Here is a 13,144-nt window from a genome sequence, read left to right as displayed (position 1 = left end):
AGCAATTGAACAGGGAGCTCAATCCAGATTGATTCATCATTGCTGGCTTGGCCAGGAAATGGCCCCATGAACCAAGAATTCAATTGCCGCTTCTATTTCTTATGCATTTATTCTCCTCTTCGTTCCAAAGAGATTTGAATGGGAATTAATTAAGGGTGCTAAAACTTGTCTCTGTCTGGCGGCCCTGTCCATGCAATCGTTAAGGCATCAGGAGCTGAGCCAGCATGCCAAGTGAAAGTCCTCAGGGCCTGCTTCCGCTCGACTCTGGGCTCCATCCCGTCTGTCCACCCTGGCTCCCCTTCCCTTCCCTATCTGCATGCTCACTCTTTGATCATTTTTTAAAAGAAATTTTTTTGTTTATTTTTATTTATTTATTTGAGAGCGACAGAGAAAGAAAGAGGCAGAGAGAGAGAATGGGCACGCCAGGGCTTCCAGCCACTGTAAACGAATTCCACATACGTGCGCCCCCTTGTGCATCTGGCTAGTGTGGGTCCTGGGGAATGGAGCCTCGAACCAGGATCCTTGGGCTTCACAGGCAAGCACTTAACTGCTAAGTCATCTCTCCAGCCCTTTGATCACTTTTTTATGCACTCACATAGGTATGTGCATGTTTGCATGGGAACATGTGTGTTCAGGCCAGAAGTTAGCATCGGGTGGCTTCCTCATTACCTCTCTACCTAACTTCCCATGGCAGAGTCTCTCACTTGAACCTAAGGCCTCCCCAGCAATCCCTGGTTTCTGACTCCCAAGCACTGGGATTCCAGGCAGGCTGCCATGCCCACCCAACATGAACGTGGGTGCTAGAGATCCAAACTTCGGTCCTTGTGCGGTGAGTGAGTAGTGAGTGCTTTGGCACTGAACCCTCTCTCTACCCTTCAATCACGTTTTCTAGCATCTTCACGATGCAAGGGAGCCTGACACAAGGCAACAGAGGAGGCTGACCTAAGCAAGGGAGCGAGAATCTAGGAACAGAGAGTGAACGTCCAGGAGCAGGGAGTCCATGAACCTGAACTCAAGTCCTGATGCTGTTCGGCAAGTCACTCTGCCTCTCTAAGCATCAGCCTGTGCCTTGCAGTTATCCTGGGGCTTAATAGCTACCACCTATTTTCTGTGTACTGTGTGCCAGGCCAGATGTCAGGGCTTTGTTGGTTTTTCCGTCAATGAGTAAATGGCCCTAAGAGGAGGGCAATAGTATTCCCATCTTGCCTGTGAATAGATGGAGGACAAATACTGGGTTCATTTTGTTCCCTTCTTGTGTGTGTGTGTGTGTGTTTGTGTGTGTGTGCAGGTCACGTATGTGCATCTGGAGGACAGGGCACATCTCGGGTGTTGTGCCTCAGACCCTTCCGCCTCTTACTTGTTTGTTTCTCAGGGCAGGGTCTCACTGTAGCCCAGGCTGACCTGGTACTCAGTCTGTAGTCTATGTTGGCCTTGAACTCATAGCCATCCTCCTACCTCATCCTCCTGAGCATTCAGACTAAAGGCATGTGCTACCACACCGGTCTTCCACTTAAAAAAAAAAAAATAAGGCTTTGTTTAAAAAAAGAAGAAGAAGACAAGTACTGGGCTGGAGAGATGGCTCATTGGTTAAAGGTACTTGCTTGCAAAGCCTGCACACCTAGGGTTTGATTCCCCAGTTACACACATAAATCCAAATGCGCAAAGTGGCACATGCATGCCCCTGGAATTTGTTAGCACAGGCAGGCAACCCTGGCATGCCCACCCATCCTTTCTCTCTCTGTTGTCAAAGAAATCAATATTTTTTTAAGTATGCAAGAAGCAAGACTATGGGGCGGTCCTGGCTTCACCTCTAGGGCCTGGCCTGTCTGGCCCACTGGTCACCCACAGGGCATAGTTGTCAAATGGCCTGCTTCACCTGCTTCCAACAGACTGGCCAGCACTGTCCCACCACATAAATCCACTCAGCTTCCAGGTCCTCCAGTCAGAGCTGGAAGAACTTCTGGAAATCCACTTCATTCATAGGTGTGAACAAGGAGCCAGGACCGTGTGTGCTCAGAGAGCTATTGATGGTGGGGGGACCCGGGAAGGCCCAAATCCCAGCCCTGGAAATCACCCCACCTGGTCCCCAAGGAAAATGAGCACAAAACCCCAGCTCATGATGACCAAGGTCCTGAACACTTGAGCACCTCCTGGGAGGTGCTGTGTGACCGTCTGAAGAAGAGTCGTACACAGCCTTCACCCCCAGAAAGCTCCAGTCCCGATCTGAGCCTGTGGCATTCTGGCCAGTGGTTCAGAGAAAGGAAGGAAAGGAAGACAGAGAGACAGGACCCGTCCCCTACGTGGAATGGACATAGGGCCAGACTTCTCTTTTGTTTCTTGGTTTTGTTTTCCGTTTCTTTTTCTGGCAGTGCTCAGCATTAAACCCAAGGCCTTGTACATGACAGGCAAGCACTGTACCACGGAGCTACGTCTGTGGTCCCCAGGATGAAGCCAGAGAGTGAGAAGGGCTGTGCCTGCTAGAGGGCCCTGGCTAGCTCAGGCGAGAGCACAGATCCTGCCTCTGGCTTCCACTGGCACAGGCACCTGCTCAATTGTACCCATGACCCATCAGTGTTCCTATATTTGGTTGATGAGACCAGCATGTCCTCTTCCCTTAGGGGCAAACAGATGCCACATACTTAGTATCTAGGCCTCAGTCTCCTCTAAGAAATGGGTCTAGTAATACTTTCTTCACAGGACTGTTCAGGTATTTAAGTGGGATAACATATAAAAAAGGTATAATTTGTAGCCAGGTGTGGTGGCCTTTAATCCCAGCACTTGGGGGGCAGAGGTAGGAGGATCGCTGTGAGTTCAAGGCCTCCCTGAGACTACATAGTGAAGTCCAGGTCAACCTGGGCTAGAGCGAGACCCTAACCCCCCCCCAAAACAAACAAAAAAGCCAGGCGTGGTGATGCGCGCCTTTAATCCCAGCACTTAGGAGACAGAGGTAGGAGGATCGCCGTGAGTTCAAGACCACCCTGAGACTACATAGTTAATTCCAGGTCAGCCTGGACCCCTACCTCAAAAAACAAAAAAAAACAAAACAAACAAAAAAAAAAATGTGTGTGTGTGTGTGTGTGTATATATATATATATATATATATAATTTGTGTTTCTCTTGTTGTTATTACAGTATTTTCTCTGCTATTTTCCAGTGCAGTAATCGGACTGTGAATTATTAGCCTCCTTGTAATCAAAGCAAAGACAACAAGAGGGATGAGGGTTGGCTCACCTGTTAAAGGCACTTGCTTGTGGGCCTGCTGGCCCAGGGTTCAATTCCCTAATGCCCATGTCGAGTCAAGTGCACTAAGTGGTGCATATGTCCTCATGAATAAGTAAATAAAAATATATTTAGCAAACAGCTGACTGCGGGGTCGTGCGGGGATGAAGATGCCAGGTCCAGAGAGAACAGAGTCTTCCATTTCAACTTGACTTGTGCTGTCTGCACATTGCCTCATTTCCTTGCAGCGGCTAAGCGCTCAGTTCAGACTTAATTAGCGTCCAAACTTCAGTAGCTTTGCTTTTGGCTCTCTGGAAAGGTCAGATTGGAGGCTGCAGAGCTGAAGCTGGGAGCCGAATGGGGACTTGGGAGTGTGTTCAGCAGGGGCCTGCGGCAGGCACTTCGGATAATGGCCAGTGCAGTGCTGGTGGGCACCTGGGGTCTCGAAGTCTTAATTAGGCTGCAAGTCTGAGGCTGGGTTTTCATCTGATTGGCTTTACGTTTGGTAATTTAGTGGCTGTTGGGGTGGGGGCAGGGGGCTTCACAGACTTGTGGTGCATTGCGGGGAGGCTCAGAGAGTGACAGAAGGGTGAGGTTGGACAGTCCTACCTCAGTCCTCTGCAGGAGCCTGCTGGTTTACCTCCAGACACAAAGCCATTGGGTCAGGGAGGGCAAGAGGCAGGTATGGACAGAGGACCACCTCCATCTTTGCAGGCATCTTGGGACCTGGAAATGGATACTATATTTTCTTTCATATTTATTCATTCCTTCTGTGTGTGTGTGTGTGTGTGTGTGTGTGTGTGTGTGTAGAGTGCAGGTACATGTGTGTGTACTCTGGGATCAATCCTTATGTTGGCCAGGGGGTGATGTCTACCCTCTGCTCATGCCATCGTTTTCTCCTGCCATCGTGGAGCTTCTCCTCGAGCCTATTAGCCAAAATAAACCTCTTTCTCCCCCAAGCTGCTCTTGGTTGGGTGATTTCTACCAGCAATGTGAACCTGACTGCATCAGGGACCTGCCCACATGTCAGACCTGTGCTGGGCACAGGGCCTAATGAGCCAATAGCCACCATTCCCTCCAGGCTAGATCTCCAGTGGGAACGTCCACCCTTCTGCACAAGGACCCTGCACACGCTTCCTTCTGCTGGTGGTACTTGCTGGACCGGTCAGCCTCCCACATCTCCTGGTCTCAGATCCAATCTTAGACGCCCAGAGCAGGGGAGGAGACTCATTCCCCAAGCTTCTATAGATTGTCCCAGAAGGACTGAGTGCCCTGCAGGTAGCTGGGAGTGAGGCACACTGCTGTTGTCCTTGTTCTCAAGAGAGTAGGCGCAGAGAGCTCGTAGTATGTTGTCATAGCATGTTGGTGGCAGGGTCAAGATAGGACCCCATCCCTGCCTAACACAGCAAGGCCCATCCCACTACCCCACGGAGCCCCTGGATTTAGCGTTGACCCACTGACCCAGGCTGCACAGCTAGCAAACAGGGCCACCTGCACTGTCGTAGCTGTGTGTGGGGACCTAGTAGGGGCGGCCTCCAGAGGGTACTCAGCCCACCCCTTGCAGGGTGTGCCCCTCCCTGGAAGCTCCTGGAGGCGGACCATCACTACAGCACCACCTTGTGGTGACTTTTGTGAAGTGTGTGTCACAGAGGAAAAGGACTTGACAACCACTTACTATATTTAACCCATTCTCCAAGCTGGGTTTGGTGAGCACTTGCTGGAGAGAATCTCCCATCCATTGAGAAATGGTGTGCACACAACTCGGCAGCTGTTCCCACTTTCCGAGAAATTTCCATGCCACCATTTTTGTCCTTGTTGTCATTTTATTGGATAAGCATTTATATTAGGCACCAAATATGTGAAGAAAGAAACAAATTAACATTTATGCAGTGCAACAGATGATTCTAAACTTCCTCTCATGGAACTTTGTTTTTTAATATTTTATTTATTTATTTGAGAGAAAGAGAGAGAGAGGAAGAGGAAGAGGCAGGTAGAGAATGGGCACCAGGGACTCCAGCCACTGCAAACAAAACTCCAGATGCATGAACCACCTTGTGCATCTGGCTTATGTGCATGCTAAGGAATCAAACCTGGGTCCTTGAGCTTTGCAGGCAAGCACCTTAACTGCTAGGCCATCTCTCCAGCCCAGAGCTTTGTTTTTAAAAACAATCTTGAGGGGCTAGAGAGATAGCTTAATGGTTAAGCGCTTGTCTGTGAAGCCTGAGGACCCTGGTTCAAGGCTCGACTCCCCAGGACCCACGTTAGCCAGATGCACAAGGGGGCACATGCATCTGGAGTTCATTTGCAGTGGCTGGAGGCCCTGGCACGCCCATTCTCTCTCTGTCTCCCTCTTTCTCTCTCTGTCTGTCGCTCTCAAATAAATAAATAAAAATAATTTAAAAAATAAAATAAAAATAAAAACAATCTTGAGCCAGGCATGGTGGTGCATGCCTTTAATCCCAGCACTCGGGAGGCAGAGGTAGGAGAGGAAGTGAGTTCGAGGCCACCCTGAGACTCCATAGTGAATTCCAGGTCAGCCTGGGCTACAGTGAGACCCTACCCCGAAAAACAAAAACAAAAACAAAAAAAAAAAAAAAAAATCTTGGCCTGGAGAACTGGCTTAGCAGTTAAGGCATTTGCCTGCATAGCCAAAGAACCCAGATTCGATTCCCCAGGACCCACATAAATCAGATATACAAGGTGGCACATGTGTCTGGAGTTTGTATGCAATGTCTAGAGGCTCTGGAGTGCCCATTCTCTCTCTCTCAAACAAATAAATTAACTAAAGAAATAAAAACAATCTTGCAGGGGCCTGGAGAGATGACTCGGTGGTTAAGTCACTTGCTTACAATGTATAATGCCTCAACTTTGATTCCCCAGGACCCACGTTAGCCAGATGCACAGGGGGTGCATGTGTCTGGAGTTGGTTTGCAATGGCTGGAGGCCTTGGTACACCCATTTTCTCCCTCTCTCTCTCTCTCTCCCCCCTTGCAAATAAATAAATAAAATATTTTTTTTAAAACCTGTAACCTGCCAGGTATGATGGCGCACACCTTTAATCCCAGCACTAGGGAGGCAGAGGTAGGAGGATCGTCGTGAGTTCGAGGCCACCCTGAGACAACATAGTGAATTCCAGGTCAGCCTGGGCTAGAGTGAGACCCTACCTTGAAAATACCAAAAGAAAAAGAAAAGAAAAGAAAAAACTGTAGCCCAAGGGATCATATTTAAAATATATATATTTAAAATATATATATTTGTAGTAAAACTCCTTCCATTTGGCTCCATCTGGTCCTCTTTCCTTATGAAATCAGACCACCATTCCTGCTTGGGACGCTTGCGATGAAATGGGCACATGCATCCATCCATGTGCTCAGATTCCTTTGAAAGTCCTGACCCTTGAGTCCCTACACTCCAACTTGGCTGAAAATTGTCAAGGCTGTCACTGCCAGCAGAAAGCTACCAGACAGTGGCTCGTTCCTCTCGTTCTTTCATCTCTGAGATAGCAGACATCACATTTGATGTGATTTATTCCTCTGCCTTAAAACTGCATCCACCAGTTGCCTTACCCTCAGACAGAGCCGGCTTCGTCCCCCCTGGGGTGAGGAGAGAGAGAGAGATCAGGCAGAACAGATTAATGTTTAGGGACCCGGGATGTAGGAATAGGGTTGGTTATCTCTGCATGGCCAAATGAAAGAGGTGGAAACCAAAGAGCAGAAATGAAGGCTTAGTTTTCCTCTTAAAGAAAAAACTCACCCCAAATCCTGATCAGACATCTAAAAGGGGTGCTAAGAGCGGTTTCTGCCAGTGTGAGTCTCCGGCGGGGCGGGGGGGGGGTTACCTCTGGTATGGTCAAAGCCCCTCCATCTCTGTCCCTTTGTGTCTTCCCTCTGCCTCTGTCCTAAGCAGGTGTCAGCATCTTCACAGTGGACTGGGACCCGCAGAAGGCACATCCTGTTCCCCTTCTCTCCCCACCTTTCGCTCACTGCACACACGCGCCCTGCCAGGAGGGAGAGCCATCCTCCTTACACCTCCAGCCTGAGATGCTGGGGGCTTGGCAGCGGGAGAAGCTCATTCGCTGACACGTGGCGGACACGCAAGACCAGGGCCAGCGCTCCGCTCTGGACATTCCCAGAGGGTGGAGGCTTTCTCAACAGCAGGCCATGGAGGCATCGAAGCTCCCCTGGGGTTTGCCTCACTTTAAGCAAGTCTGATGTGGGAAAAGGACAGACTGACAAAGGTTTCGGCCTGCTGTGGTTTTCCCATGGGTGAAGGGCCCCTCCCTATAAGAAAGGATTCACAATTCATGATTGACCCCACAGGGCACATTTTTTTTTAAACATTTTTTATTTATTTATTTGAGAGCGACAGACACAGGGAGAAAGACAGATAGAGGGAGAGAGAGAGAATGGGCGCGCCAGGGCTTCCAGCCTCTGCAAACGAACTCCAGACGCGTGCGCCCCCTTGTGCATCTGGCTAACGTGGGACCTGGGGAACCGAGCCTCGAACCGGGGTCCTTAGGCTTCACAGGCAAGCGCTTAACCGCTAAGCCATCTCTCCAGCCCACAGGGCACATTTTTAAAATGGTTTTATAAGAAACTCAGTCTATACATTGTTCTCAAGACCAGTGCCAGAGTGTAAACTAAAGTTTGCTACTTTTGTTTTGTTTTTTGAGGTAGGGTCTCACTGTAACCCAGGCTGACCTGGAATTCACTATGTAGTCTCAGAGTGGCTTCAAATTCACAACGAACCTCTTACTTCTTCCTTCCAAGTACTGGGATACGCCACCACACCTGGTTAATTGTTTTATACATATATTTATTTATTTGAATCTATGTGTTTATGTATGTATGGGTGTATGTAACGGTCTCTTGCTTCTGCAGACAAATACTAATGCCTGTACCACTTTCTTTTTTTTTTTGTTTGTTTGTTTTGTTTTGTTTTGTTTTTCAAGGTAGGGTCTCACTCTAGTCCAGACTGACCTGGAATTCACTCTGTAATCTCAGGGTGGCCTCAAACTCACAGTAATCCTCCCACCTCTGCCTCCTGAGTGCTGGGATTAAAGGTGTGTGTTACCACACCCGGCTTCCAAGAGTATTTCTTTTTCTTTTTTTCTCAAGATGAGGTCTCACTCTGCCTCAGGCTGACCTGGAATTCACTCTGTTGTCTCAGGGTGGCCCTGAACTCACAGTGATCCTCCTACTTCTGCCTCTTGGGTATGAGATTAAAGGTGTGCATCATCACACCCTTCTCTGGCTTTACATGGGAGGCTAGGGAAACCAAATCCAGGTCAGCAGGCTTTGCAAGCAGGCCACTGAGCCGTCTCCCCAGCCCAAAGCATGACCCCTGATTGTGAGACTTCAGAACTAAACTGGCCTGTGACTTAGGGGTTTATGCCTATATGGTTTCTCAACCCTGGAGACAAGGCACCCTGGAGCTTCGTCCCAGTTAAGATGAAAGGTCACGTAGGCTGAGCCTGCATGATAGCTAGGGTGGGGTCCTTCCTGGAAACCTTTGCTTCAGCTGTCTGAGGCTGGCGAGGACACTGAGGCCACACTGAGACATGGGCAATTGAAGAAGGAAGAAAATGGGCTGGAGAGATGGCTTAGCGGTTAAGCACTTGCCTGTGAAGCCTAAGGACCCCAGTTCAAGACTCAATTCTCCCTGGCATGTCAATTCTCTCTCCTCTCCCTCTCTCTCTCTCTCCATAAATAAATAAAAAGAATTAAATCAGGAGGAAAAGGCAAAAAAAGAATCTCCCTTGCTCTTGATCTCAGCTTGAGGATTTCCACCTGCCACATCTCATTACTTTCTCTTGTTCATCCCACAAATATTCACTGAGCACCACTTCAGAGCTGGGCACTGTTCTGGACACTGGGGATTCAGTCACGATCTCAGCAGACAAATGGTCCCAGCTCTAACAGAGCTTGCATTCAGTGAGTTTGCAGAAGGGAGGCTCTGCAGTCAGCCGACACAGAGGAGACAATGCAAAGAGGGCTTTTGCCAGCGTGCACCGCGCAGGCAGGGTTGGGAGCTTGCACTGTCCTTCCCTCACGGGGGATGGGTTAGCAGAACTAGGAGGGAAAAGAAGGAGGCACGTGGACGTTCAAGGGAAGAGCATCCAACAAGAGGGAACCGCAAGACGGTGAAGGAGAAGAACGGGGAGGGTCCTGTGGGGCTTCTCTGGACGCTGCAATGATCTTGATTTTGACTCTCTGAGAGATGGCTCCCCAAGGAGAATTGGAGCTCCGGGGTGACATGATGTGTTATTAACCCATTGTCAGTTACACTGAAGCTTTCTTTTGTTTCCAAATATGTTTGGGCGTGTACATGCATAAGGTGTGGGTGGGAGTGGGGGTGCACATGTGCTGTGGCCTCGGCGTGTCAGTCCTCTCTTTCCACCCCTCTTTTTGAGTCAGGTCTGTTGCTGTTTTGCAGCTGTGTGTACATCCGTCCCAGCTGGCCCAAGAGCTTCTGGAGTCTACTGGCTCCACCTCCCATTGACACAGCTGTGGTGGGATCGCAGATGCATGCACTTTGCATCTGGTTTTACCTGAGCACTAGGAAGGTGTTTTTGTTGTTGTTGTTTGTTTGTTTGTTTGTTCCTTTCCGAGGTAGGGTCTCACTCTAGCCCAAGCTGACCTGGAATTCACTTTGTAGTCTCAGGGTGACCTTGAACTCTTGAACCTCTGCCTCTCAAGTGCTGGGATTAAAGGCGTGCCACCACACCCGGTTTACTGGGAAGTATTGAACTTGGGTTGGCAGGCTTGCGAGTAAGTGCCTTTAACTGCTGAGCCATCTCAGCCCCCAGCCCCTCTCCCTCCCAAAATTTTTAAGTGTAGAATTCAATGAATTTTTTCTTCAGCCAATGTATCAAGTTATGCAACCATCAACACACTGAATTTTAGTAAATCTCTGCCACCCCAGAAAGACAGCCCATGCCCAGGGTCTTACATTTTAAATGGATTGCTCCAGCTCCTGTGTGGAGAGAGAAAATAAGAAGTGAAAGCAAAGAACGCCCCCAGAAGGGAACGCGTGCCACTGCACGTGCGAGACAAAATGTCCCAAAAGTAGAGGGGTGACATGACTGACAGGCTTTTCTGTTTTAATTGGATGCTTGACGCCTCCTTACTGCTGAAGTTGTAGAATGAAGGGCCTTCCACACCCACGGTACAAGCAGGATATTAATAAAATCCAGGGAGCTGTCGGAAAATGGGAACTGCAAGCAAAGTCGATGACTCCCAAGCTTGAAGATGATTTCCCACCTCATTTACATAAAATATGAATATTTATAAAGCTGTGAGACTTGTATGTTCTGTACCGGGGATTGAACCCAGGATGTGGCACATGCTAGGCAAGTGCTCTGCCACTGAGCTGTATCTCCAGCCACGTGGGGTTGTCTTCAACATTTGCAAGGAAAGGTGATGGCACCTTTCCTTGTCTTTCAGCCAATACTCTCCCTAGAGCAAAGAAGCACGGAGACATCACATACTAGTCATAGTTACATGTTAAGCTCTGAGCTGGCTCAGCTAAGATGCTTGCTATATGAGCATGATGACCTGAGTTCAATCTCCAATACCCACATTAAAATCCAGGCATGGCTGGCTACACATGCCTGTAACCCAGCACTGAAATAGGATCACTGGGTCTCATTGGTCAGCCTATCTAACAAAAAACCAGCAAGCTTCAGGTTTGCTAAGAGACCCTGGCTCAAGCTGGAGAGATGGTCCAGAAGTTAAGCCACTTGTCTGTAATGCCTAAGGACCCAGGTTCAATTCCCCAATACCCATGATACACAAGGTGGCACATGCATCTGGAGTTCATTTGTAGTGGCTAGAGGCCCTGACATGCCCATTCTCTCTCTATCTGCCTCTCTCAAATAAATAAATAAACTATATTCTATAGAGAGGGAGGAGACAGACAGAGAGAAAGAGACCCTGGCTCAAGGAAATACGGCAGAAAACAATAGAGGTCCTTCCCTGGCCTTCACCCTGTGTGGCCTCTATGCACACACACCCATGCATATACCACATCCACACTGAGCATAGTACACTTACACATGCGCACACATTAAATTCTAACATCCTGGGCTGGAAAGATGGCTTAGTGGATGAGGTGCTTGCCTGCAAAGCCAAAGGACCCAGGTTTGATTCCCTAGGACCCACATAAGCCAGGTGCACAAAGTGGTCCCTACATCTGGAATTTGTTTACAGTAGCTAGAGGCCCTAGCACACCCATTCTCTCTATCTATCTATCTATCTATCTGCCTCTTTCCCTCTTCCTCAAATGAATGAATAAAAATAAAATATATTTTAAAAAAATTTTAACATCTTTTCTTGGTCTTGAAAAGTGGGAACATTTTGCACTGTTCTATGTCATGGCCTAGACACCCAAAGAAGGATTTTAATAAATATTTTGTTTATTTGTTTATTTGAGAGAGAGAGAATGAGTGTGCTAGGGCCTCTAGCCACTGCAAACAAACTTCAGATGCACATACCACCTTGTGCATCTGGCTTACGTGGGTACTGGGGGATCAAAGTCCTTTGGCTTCCCAGACAAACACCTTAACCACTAAGCCATCTCCCCAGCCAAGAAGGATTTTATTTTATTTGCAGCTCTGGGGATGGAACCCAGAGCCTTGCACATGCCAGACAGGTACTCTACCACTGAGTAAGGATTTTGCCTGGAAAGCTGAAACCATCTGAGTTTAGTACCAAACAGTATGTTTGTTTTGGTGGGGGCAAGTGTTGATACAGGGTCTTATGTATCCCAGCTGACTATATAGCTGAGACTGGCCTTGAACTCATTTTGTAGTCAGGCTGACCTTGAACTCACTGTGTAGCCAAGGCTGGCCTCAAACCCACTGTGTAACCCCGGCAGGTCTTGAGCTCTTGATCCTCCTGCTTGTTCCTCCCAGGTGCTGCAGTTACAGGCGTGGGCCGCCCCACCAGGCTCCCAACAGTAGGTTCTGATGCTGTTTTTCTTGAGCGGCTGCTGCTGTGGCAGCCAAAGTCTTCTTTATCCAAACACAGCTTTCCCCTTCTGCTCTTCCCATTCCCGGGTTTCATCAGAGTATGCGTGATGGCCTCCAACATCCTATCCAGGACTCCATGGGGCACAGGTTCCTATGATAGCTAGTCTCACTTGTCAACATGGAAACAAATTTCTGGGTAAGTCTCTAAGGAATTTTCTAGATGAGGTTAATGGAGGTTGGAAGGCCCACCTACATGTGGGCACCATAGGCTGGACTCCTGGACAGAAAAAAGAGAAAGATGCCAGGCGTGGTGGCACATGCCTTTAGTCCTAGCACTGGGGAGGCAGAGGTAGGATGATCGCTGTGAGTTTGAGGCCAGTGTGAGACTGTATAGCGAATTCCAGATCAGCCTGGGCTTAGAGTGAGACCCTACCTTGAAAAACCTGAAGAGAGAGAGAAAGAAAAAAAAGAAAGAAAGAAAGAAAGCTGAGCACCAGCATTCCTCTTTCTCCCTCTCTTTCCCTCTTTCTCTCTCCCTCCCTCACTCTCTCCTTCCTCATTAAGAAGTGAATACTCGTGGCTTCAGGCTCCTGCTGCCATACCCTCCCAGCATAGTGAACTCTGTCTCCTTGAACAGTAAAACTCATATAAGCCCTTCCTCCCTTAAGATGCTTCTTGTCAGGTATTCGGCCATGGAAACAATAAAGTCAATACTGAGCCAGGCATGGTGGCACATACCTTTAATCCCAGTTCTTGGGAGGCAGAGGTAGGAGGATCACTGAACGTTCAAGGCCACCCTGAGACTACATAGTGAATTATGGGTCAACCTAGGCTAAAGTGAGCCCCTACCTCAAAAAAGAAAGAGAGAGAGAGAGAGAAAGAGAGAAGAAAGGAAAGGAAGGAAGGAAGGAAGGAAGGAAGGAAGGAAGGAAAGAAAGAAAGAAAGAAAGAAGG

General features: G+C 48.5%; 1 protein-coding gene across 2 annotated transcripts in view; it reads left to right on the top strand.

Moving 5' to 3' along the window:
• Positions 1-13,144, top strand: part of Tmco4 (transmembrane and coiled-coil domains 4) — a 98,306-nt gene that overhangs the window by 71,855 nt on the left and 13,307 nt on the right. The gene's annotated exons all lie outside the window — the stretch shown is intronic.

The sequence above is a fragment of the Jaculus jaculus genome, chromosome 5 (assembly GCF_020740685.1).
Source record: "Jaculus jaculus isolate mJacJac1 chromosome 5, mJacJac1.mat.Y.cur, whole genome shotgun sequence".
NCBI classification, from domain to species: domain Eukaryota; kingdom Metazoa; phylum Chordata; class Mammalia; order Rodentia; family Dipodidae; genus Jaculus; species Jaculus jaculus.
The sequence above is the reverse complement of the archived record's forward strand: the minus strand, read 5'-3'. Positions and strand labels throughout refer to the sequence as shown.